An 11,299-nucleotide genomic window follows, 5' to 3' on the forward strand; every position below is an offset into this window, starting at 1 on the left:
GTGTATTACAATTAAATCACGGTCAATATGTTCATTTTGTTGTAGTTGGTATCTCCCATAGAATTTACATGGAGATACGCCCCGCCCCCTCTGCAGCGCGTCTTGTTTGAATGACAGGAGCAAACACAGCTGACAGCCGCGGTGAAACTCGAGCGATTAGAGCGATGCGAATATTGGGTAGTCTACCATAGTATTTACATGGAGATAAGCCCCTTAACCTGTTACGCACCGCCCCCCCCGGTACCGGGCGGATAAACGCGTCATTTGCAGGAAACAACGTCTAAGGAATCTTAATATTTAATAAACTATGAATGTTTTATATCCATGTAACGGGAAGAAACTCAGCTAACTGATCTTTTTAATTTTTTTTCTCCAAAAAAACCCACAATGTTAACACTCAGTCTCTGAATTATCCACGAGCGAAAAAATTTAACCTATCACTGCACCTAAACTCACTCTAACTCCCTTATTACTTATCCTAGATGCACAGCCAACCACTCGTTTTGCATCTACTGGAGACACAGAATCTGGGGGTGCCCACCTCAACACTCAGTGATAAACATTTGCGACGCTATAAACGAAAGGTACATCATAACATGTGGAGCTAGGTAGCTAGAAACGCTAACATGGCTTACCTTGGTCAAAACTGGTCTTCATTCATTCATTTCATTTCATTTCAATCTTTATTTCGAACAGATTAAAAAATAACAAATGTGAAAAAACAGAATACCGTATTGTTAAAATACAGTATTTATCCACATTCACGATAATATTTATATATTCAACAAAAAAAATCTTCATATTAATAATAATAATAATAATAAAAAATAAAAATAAATCATATGTGTCCGAAAGGGAGTAGGAGAAAGCAAATGCTTATTAATTCCCACCCCTTACTTGATCAATGATTGTCCTTTAAGTCATTGTGCAAGTTATTCCTACTTGCATTTACATTTATACATACATATACAATAATTTCTCATCTTCAATCACCTCTCTTCATTCTCATAGTTTTCCAAAAAAGTGTTTCTGTACATCCTTTTAAACTGAATTATGCTTGTGCTTTGTTTTAACTCCTGCTCTAAACCATTCCATAAAATCACCCCACAGATAGTTATACTCATACTTCTCAGAGTTGTTCTGACCTTGAGTTGTTTAAAATGTAGATTTCCTCTCAAATGATACCCACCCTCTCGGTCTATGAACAATGTTTTTAATTTCCTAGGAAGTAGATTATGTCTTGCTCTGTACATGATTTGTGCCGTTTTAAATTTAACCAGATCAGTGAACTTCAATATGTGTGACTTCAAAAATAATACATTAGTGTGTTCAAGATATCCAACATTATTGATAACTCTTATAGCCCTTTTTTGTAATGTGCATAACGGCTGTAGGTTGGTTTTGTACGTGTTTCCCCAAATCTCCACACAGTAAATCAGATATGGCAATATTAGTGTGTTATATAGAGTATACAATGAGTTGTAGCCCAGAATGTGTCTGGCTTTTCCCAATATTGCGATAGTCTTAGCCAGTTTTGCTTTGACATGAGTGATATGAGGTTTCCAGCTGATTTTGTGGTCTAAAACCACACCAAGGAACTTAATTTCATATACTCTTTCTATGTTTATGTTATCTAGTATTAATTGCACCTGTGGATTTGTTTTATGTTTTCCAAATAACATAATCTTTGTTTTGCTTATATTTAATGATAATTTGTTTGTGTCAAACCAATGTTTTACTTTAATCATTTATGCTGTTATCACTTCCATTAGCTCTTTCAAATTGTCACCGGAACAAAAAATATTAGTGTCATCTGCAAATAAAATAAATTTCAATATATTTGATACTCTGCAAATGTCGTTGATGTATATTATGAACAGCTTTGGACCCAACACGGACCCCTGAGGTACTCCACAAGTTATGTTCATGTATTCTGATTTATGTTCACCAATTTCAACAAATTGTTGTCTGTTGCTTAAATAATCTCTCACCCAGTCTAATCCCACCCCTCTGATGCCATACCGTTCCAGTTTTGTCAGTAAAATATTGTGATCTATGGTGTCAAATGCTTTTTGTAAGTCTATAAATATTCCCACTGCTTGTTTTTTATTGTCCATGCAGTTTGCTATTTCCTCACTTAATTCCATTAGTGCCATAGATGTTGATCTATCTTTCCTGAATCCATATTGACTGTCGTCCAAAAGCTGATGTGTTTCCATGAAATTGTCAAGTCTTTTTGTAAAAAGCTTTTCAAGGATCTTGGAAAACTGAGAGAGCAATGGAACAGGTCTGTAATTTGTGTAATGGTGTTTATCCCCAGTTTTATATAATGGTATAACTTTTGCTATTTTCATTTTATTTGGGAATTTACCAGATTGAAAAGACAAGTTAAAGAGATGAGTCAATGGTTCTGCAATTTCTTCAATAATGTCTTTTACTATAATCATATCAATATGATTCCAATCGGTCGAGGATTTGCTTTTACATTTTCGCACAGTATCTATGATTTCTTTTTCTTCGACTGGTGTGAGGAAGAAAGAGCTATTATTTTCATTCCAGAGGTCCGTATCTTCCCCTTTAGTTGTTTCTACGGTTTTAATTTTTTCTGCCAGATCTGGCCCCACATTTACAAAGAATTCATTAAAACCATTAACCACATCATCTGTATTATTAATAACATTATTTTTGTCCACAAAAAACTCAGGGTAACCTAAACTTTTTGCTCCATTTCTAATGACACTATTTAATACTTTCCATAAACCTTTCATATTATTCTTATTATTCTCTAATATTTTATTATAGTATTCTTTTTTACATATCCGTAGAATATGGGTTAATTTATTCTTATATCTTTTATATTTATTTTCTGCTTCTGAAGTTCTATATTTTATGAATTGTCTATATAATGTATTTTTCTTTTTGCAGGCATTTTTTAGGCCATTAGTGATCCATGCACTGTGAGTTTGTTTGTGTCTCTCTCTGCATTGCTTCACAGGACAGTTTTTGTCATAAAGTGATTTAAAAATGTTTAGAAATTCATCATAGGCCTTGTCAATATCGTCTCTCTCATATACTACCCTCCAATTCTGATTTAGTAAGTCATTTTTAAATGCAATTATGTTATCTTCAGTTCTCAATCTTTTGTATTTGAAATGGCTGGCGACTTTAGGTTTCTTAGAACTGCAGTCATAGACAATAAAAACAGGTAAATGATCACTGATGTCACTATATAATAGTCCGCCTACTGTATTGTTTTCCATAATGTTTGTGAATATGTTGTCTATTAATGTAGCAGAATGAGAAGTGATTCTACTAGGTCTGGTAATTTTAGGATACAAACCCATACTGTACAATGTATTGATGAAATGTTCTGTCATTTTATGCTTATTTGGATTCAATAGGTCAATATTGTAATCCCCACAGATAAACATAATTTTTTGTAAACATGTTTTCTACCCTATCTGTAAATGTGTCAATACAGGTTCCAGGAGCTCTGTATATACAACTCACAATAACATTTTTAGACTTTTCCATACAAATTTCTACTGTAACACATTCAAACAAATCGTCAACAGCTGTTGTCATGCTCTCCGCCACCTTATAGTTCATTCCTTTATCCACATAGATTGCCACACCCCCTCCACTCTTATTCCTTCTGTTTGTATAATTCAGTTCGTAGCCATCCATCTCAAAGTCCACACCTTTCTCAGCACTGATCCAGGTCTCTGATATTGCTATGATGTTGAATGGGTTCTTAAACTGACTTAGATATTCTTTAATGTTGAGGAAGTTGGCATATAGGCTTCTGCTATTGAAGTGGATAATTGATATGTTCTCTTCTGATTGACACGTTACATTGAATTGCTCTTCTGTGAAATAGTTGCAGCTGTTGTTGATATTGTTCAGTAAGTTGTTTTCCGGATCAATGTCATTTTCCATGTCCTGTGCTTTATGCTCTGTATATGCAAAAGTTTCTAGTCTTGATGGAGATATGTGTATATTAACTGGAATTGTCATGGTAGTGTTTTTTTTTCGTTACCTTGTCTGATTTGCTTCATTGGTATTTTTCCAGTTCCTCCAGGTCCCTGATGATTAACACTTTGGCTTGTTCTGGTGATCCGTTAAGCTTGATGAAGATTCTGCAGTTTGCAGTCCATGTTGATTGTATTTTTTGCTGTTTTCTCAGGAATCGGGCCTTTCTGGCGATCTCAGCATTTCTTTTAGTGAGGTGTTCATTCATATAAAACCCACAATGCTAACACTCAGCCTCTGAATTAGCCACGAGCGAAAAAATGTAACCTATCACTGCACCTAAACTCACTCATAACTCCCTTATTACTTATCCTAGATGCACAGCCAACCCATCGATTAGCGTCTCCTGGAGACACAGAATCGTTTGGTGCCCACCTCAACACTCAGTGATAAACATTTGCGACGCTATAAACGAAAGGTACATCATAACATGTGGAGCTAGGTAGCTAGAAACGCTAACATGGCTTACCTTGGTCAAAACTGGTCTTCAATGGCATTAAAACAAAAAAGATGCTGCAGTTAATCCATAGGTTAATCCAATGTGTCTGTGTCCTCTTTGAAATGATTTCTGATAATCCATAAGCAATAAAACTGCTTTTTCGTTTCCAGATGTCAGAGCGAGAGATAGGTTCGCTCTGATGCAAAACTGCATGCGCGAAGCCCCCACCTTTTCTTTTACCATGTGTGTGTGTGTGGGGAAATTCCCCTTCGATTCTATTGGCTCTAACGGTCAGAAAGAGATTTCATTCGTCAAAATCGACAAAGGGGGCCAGAGATATGGAAAATCCACCCAAATGACCCCAGAAGTGGTTTTTGTGTGCTAAATCTCTAAAAAGGTCAGATTTCACTTGTTTTGCATCAATCTTGATACAGGGTACTTATTATATGTTGTACTTTGGATTCCTAAAGCTTTTAGTCTACTAACTATCCAAGGGTAGTTTTCACTATAAGTAAAAAAGAATTTTTGGACGGACACTATAATTTACAGTCTTTTACTATGTTCAATCTGAATTTTCTTTAAAATAAAAAACATCTATATTGATTCTGACTTTTCTACATCCAACTCACAGGTTTATCATTACTTTGAGAAAAAAGATTATTAATTTAACCCTTTTAGAAGGGAAGATATGGTCATTTGTTCTGGGAATGTCATTTTCGAGCCTGAGACCTGAAAAACAGGCTCAGGGCTTAACAGGTTAACAACCTTTGTTTTTAACAGCATAACCCCTTTTTAGTTTCTTAAAATGTTGTACCTGTTAATCTTAACCATACTCATGACACTCACATTCTCAACCATAAATGTGAGAAGTGTGAAGTCGAGAGTTATAGCCCAGACTGTTTTATCCTTTCTCAACTCTTTTAAGTCTGATGTTTTTTTAATACAGGAATGCAGCCTGCCGTTTTTAACCCACTATAGGCAATGGGAGGAGCTATGGCCACAAACATCTTTATGGAGTGGATCCAATAAAAATTAAAATGATGTAGTAGCCATTTTAATAAAAAAAAAACAGATCTTGGTGAAGGGCAGCACTGTGATGAGAGATGGTCGGGCACTTCTAGTACACTTGACTTTCATGGGAAAGGATTTTAACGTCTTAAATATTTTTGGCTTTAACGACAAGAATGATAGGTACGACCTTTTAGAAGACCTGCAGACCCACATGCTAGGTAGGGCACCTTTAGTTGTAGGTGGAGATTTTAACTGTATTTTAAACAAAAGTGATAGGAGAAGAACAGGAAATGATTTGACACTTGATAAAACATTGGTCTTATTACAGAAAATGTGCAAAGATTTTAAACTAACGGACTGCTTTAAAGCCATGCATCCTAGGGAGGAGGGCTTCACCTGGATCAGTGGTGATGGCACCAGAGCCTCTTGTATAGATTACATTTTAGCACGAGATAGCCCACCAAAAGATGCTAGATTGACACCTGTCTTCTTTTCTGATCACACAATGCTCTCCTGCACCCTCTCACTCCCTCATGGTGTGACAGCAGGAAGAGGTCTGTGGAAGCTCAACTGCTCCCTTCTAGAAGATAGGGAGTTAGTTAGACAGTATAGGGAGCAGTACCAAGAGTGGCAGACCCTTCAAGACTCAAACGATACACATGCACATTGGTGGGAAATGGTGAAAAGAAGGACTCAGACTTTCTTTAGACAGGCAGGTCAAATAAATAAACATAGGGACAACAGACGCATGCTGGGACTGCAGAAACGACTCCAGCGATATTTTAAATTAAACCAACATGGGATGGATTTTAATGAAGAAATAAAACAAATTCAAACGGAAATGTCAGTTTTAGCGGAAATTAAAAGCAAAGGTGTCATTTTCAGAAGTAAAGAGAGGGAAATAGAAGAAGGAGAAAAGTGCACCAGATTCTTCTTTAAAGGTCCCATGTCATGGCCATTTCTACTGATCATATTTCCATTGTTGAGGTCTACTAGAATAGATTTAAATTGTGCAATTTTCCAAAATCACATTGGTTTCTCATACAGCATCTCTGTATAGTATGTGTATTCACCAGGTATTCACTCTCTGTCCTAAACGGCTTGTTGGAGCTCCTGCCCCCCCTCCCTGTGAGCCCAGTGTGCTCTGATTGGTCGGGACGTTGCGAGGCTCGTTGCTGCTCGCCGCTGCTGCAAGCTGCTGCGAGCTGCTGCGAGCTGCTACGAGGAGCGGACAGGTTTCCGGGTCGGCGATACAGGGAGACACAGCTAAACTCATCCTGAGCACACATTAACACTCACAGCCGAAGTAAAAACAATAAGTGTGGCTTGATATTGAGTAAGAAAAGGTTTATAACGCTGTGAGAATGGGTCTGCGGAGAGCATTTTTCCGCCATCCCAACTCGTCTATTACCAGCGTTCAGGGAGCTCTATGCAAGTCAATGGGGACTCCCTGTTAGTTAGCCAAGGGATCCTGGTGTGTGAGGTGCTCGGCGGATTGGTCCATTTGGACCAATCGGTTTCTGTGTTAATTTTACTCGTTGCAGGGTGTACTTTGAGGGTTTTTGACTCTGCAGACCGTTTACATGCATAAAAACTTTCATAACACACAAGGGGACGGGTAATAACCGGAAAAGCATGACATGGGCCCTTTAAACAAATTATAAATAAAGGGGGTGCATTTTTAGGCTGAAAACTGAAAATGGGTCCACAGCTGAAATGACATTGGAAATAATAGAAACTGTTGAGACATTTTATAGTGAACTCTATAGGAAAAAAACTGTGAATGAGGAAATAATGACAGAAGTTTTACTTTTTATCGAAAAAACAGTGGAGGAAAAGTTTATTTTAACCCAAGATTTTAAAATTGAAGAATTGAACGAATGCTTGAAAACTTTCAAGGTAGGGAAATCGCCAGGGGAAGACGGGATTCCCTTGGAATTTTACTTGACCTTTTGGGATTTCCTAGCACCTGACCTTCTTGATGTTTTTATGGACTTTGAAAGACTAGGCCGACTTCCTGACAGCTTCACAACAGGGATAGTGACACTCTTACACAAAAACAAGGACAAGACGGACATCAAAAATTGGAGACCTACAGATGGAGCAGCTTATTTCAGACTCCAGCATACAGCTTCCTGCCTGCTACCTGCCGGCTACCTGCCAAAGACCAGTATCTGGGAATGTTAAGCCCTCCCACTATTTTCCAAGAGGGTGTTGCCAGATTTTCAATTTCAGGATTTAACCAGGAGATGGCGCTTCATTCACAAAAACAGGAAGACAACTTTCATGGACTTTCAGTTTTGTTTAGAAGAGCATTTGAACACATCAATATTTTAGATCAAATAAAGTATATCTAATCTTGTAATTCAATAATATATAGTCTTTATATATTAAATAACTATGGCCAAACTAAGACTTAGTTTTTCAAAAGAGAAAATGCAGATATTATATAAAAAACTAAAGTTAAAATCTTGTTTTTAATGCCCCAAGAGCAATAAAAACACTTGGTAAAAAAATCCTGAGTGAGGCTTTCATAAATTGCATTTAGCTGACGCTTTTATCCAAAGCGACTTACTATTTAATAAATGATAAATGATTATTCATAACAAATATGACTGATGTGTGATTATTATTCATGCTATATACTGATATAGGGCTAAGTAAGCAATCAATCCTGCAAATTAACCCTTAGTTGTTCAATATATTTATTCAGACAATGTGAGTAGAAATACAGAAATTCTGCTCCCTCCCACCTAAGGCCAACGTTGCAATATTACAACATTTCCCTAAAAACTTACCAAAACGTAAACATTTTTAAAACTCTTTCATTTCTGCTCCAGAGGCTATACAACAACATCTGAAAGGTCACAAAAAACAAACAGGGCTAGACAGCCATTTGTAGCATATGGGAGAATGGTGAAAAGAACCAACTGGACTGGGACCAATGGGAAAATGCCTCTTCCCCTCAATGTGAAGCAAAAGATTGAGTCCTATGTTTCCAATCGGTTCCCAAATGTGAACATTATTTTGTATTTTTATTAAATTTGACAATGTCAATTTCACTTTCCACTATGTACAGGTATCTTGGGTCAGTCTTGTCTTCCAAAAATCAGGAAGTAAAGTCAAGATGTGAACTCAACACGTAGTCACTCAGAGGGGGGTACTAATTATTTTCAAATGCATATAGGCAATGCCATCCATTTACATGTACTGTAGGCTCTTTCAGTCAAGAATTAGAATTAGAATTTGAATGGGATGGGGAGACGCTCTGCCAACACTGACCCAATCTTCTGCTCCTTACAACCCACTCACTGCCTGTGTTTTAACATGTTTTAACATGTTCTTTTGTTTTGTTTTATTTGTTTTGTTTTAATGTTCTGTATTTTAAATTGTTTTATTTAAGTATCCCAGTAATGTACACTGTAAAAATAAATACAGGGGATTTTACAGTAAATTACTGGCAGCAAAGTTGCCAAGAAGTTACTGTATTTTTACTTTACAGTAGCGATCTTGTATTTTGTTTACAGTATCAAAATCAGTGCTGTATTTTTATATTACTGTATATTACTGTAATTTTGTATGTTGCTGTAATCTCAAAAACAATATTTTACTGTGATTATACAATACCGGTATTGTGAAATAACAATACATTACTGTTCTGTATACAGTATAATTTTACAGTAGTGTATGCAATAAAACAGTATATTACTGCAGTTTTCTCTTTAACCAATTTTAGATCCTTGTCTCATTTGCAATAGGTGCTACCTGAAACGATAAACAAAAACTGGGATACAATTTAAATAAAATATGTTTATTGATTTCATTTCAATATTAAGTTCAATATGAAAAACATGGTAAAATAGGACAGTTCATAACAGATATAAATATAACAGTTCATAACTGATATAAATACAACAGTTCATGACAGATATAAATACAACAGTTTATGACAGATTCAAATACAACAGACCAATTAAAATACAAAATCACAAGTAGTGAGGTCACAACATCAGATCACAACAGTACATCTTCTGTAATTATGTGAAAGTAAAAGGGTCCCCTGCAAGAGAAGGGGACAAAATGGAAAAGGCAGCATATCATTGAAAATGTTTTCTACTTCAAAACTGAAAAATTAAATACTATAGAGATCATACATGTATGAAGCACACATACAGATGGAGCAGCTTATTTCAGACTCCAGCTTACTGCTTCCTGCCTACTACCTGCCAGCTACCTGCCTAAGACCTGCCAAAGACCAGTATCTGGGAATGTTAAGCCCTCCCACTATTTTCCAAGAGGGCGTTGCCAGATTTTCAATTTCAGGATTTAACCAGGAGATGGCGCTTCCTTCACAAAAACAGGAAGACAACTTTCATGGACTTTCAGTTTTGTTTAGAAGAGCATTTGAACACATCAATATTTTAGATCAAATAAAGTATATCTAATCTTGTAATTCAATAATATATAGTCTTTATATATTAAATAACTATGGCCAAACTAAGACTTAGTTTTTCAAAAGAGAAAATGCAGATATTATATAAAAAACTAAAGTTAAAATCTTATTTTTAATGCCCCAAGAGCAATAAAAACACTTGGTAAAAAAATCCTGAGTGAGGTTTTCATAAATTGCATTTAGCTGACGCTTTTATCCAAAGCGACTTACTATTTAATAAATGATAAATTATTATTCATAACAAATATGAGTGATGTGTGATTATTATTCATGCTATATACTGATATAGGGCTAAGTAAGCAATCAATCCTGCAAATTAACCCTTAGTTGTTCAATATATTTATTCAGACAATGTGAGTAGAAATACAGAAATTCTGCTCCCTCCCACCTAAGGCCAACGTTGCAATATTACAACATTTCCCTAAAAACTTACCAAAACGTAAACATTTTTAAATCTCTGTCATTTCTGCTCCAGAGGCCAGGGGTTAAATTGGGATTTGATATGTGGGGGGGCTCTGTTAGAAGGTGCGACGGAGGGGGGGGGGGGGGGGGGGAGAGAGTTAGACGCTCGTGAATTGTCAACGGGGGGGGGGGGGGGGGGGGTGTTGTCGGCCGTAAGCGAACCGGGCCGTTGGCGTCCGGCTGTTCTGTGATTCTCCAGAACTCACAGCTGGCCAGCGGCCCACCGGGATAAGTCCCGACTCTCCCGCTGCAAACTCTCTGCACGGAGGAGCCGCGGAGGAAGAGACACACGTTCACTAAGCCGAAAAAACTATATCCGGTCACAGTGATCTGCTATTTTAAAGTAAATTCAACACATATCGACCCTAAATATAGCATATATTAAGAACGAGAAAGTGTTAACATCGTTTTTTGTAAACATATGACAAATGTGCGAGGGTGATGACATCAGAGCATCGTCCTATGGGCTTAGCCCCGGACAGCCCCGGCCCAATTTAACCCCTGCCAGAGGCTATACAACAACATCTGAAAGGTCAAAAAAACAAACAGGGCTAGACAGCCATTTGTAGCATATGGGAGAATGGTGATGTGAACTCAACACGTAGTCACTCAGAGGGGGGTACTAATTATTTTCAAATGCGCATAGGCAATGCTATCTATTTACATGTACTGTAGGCTCTTTCAGTCAAGAATTTGAATTTGAATGGGATGGGGAGACGCTCTGCCAACACTGACCCAATCTTCTGCTCCTTACAACCCACTACTCACTGCCTGTGTTTTAACATTCGTACATTTCTGAATGAGCCCTAACATTCCGAGGTTATTCTGTATTTTCTGAGTTCTTGGTCATTTTCCACGGGGGCGTTGGGAGATGGCACATCAGCATAAATACAGCGCTGTGA

Source organism: Trematomus bernacchii, unplaced genomic scaffold (genome assembly GCF_902827165.1).
Source record: "Trematomus bernacchii unplaced genomic scaffold, fTreBer1.1, whole genome shotgun sequence".
Lineage (NCBI taxonomy): Eukaryota > Metazoa > Chordata > Actinopteri > Perciformes > Nototheniidae > Trematomus > Trematomus bernacchii.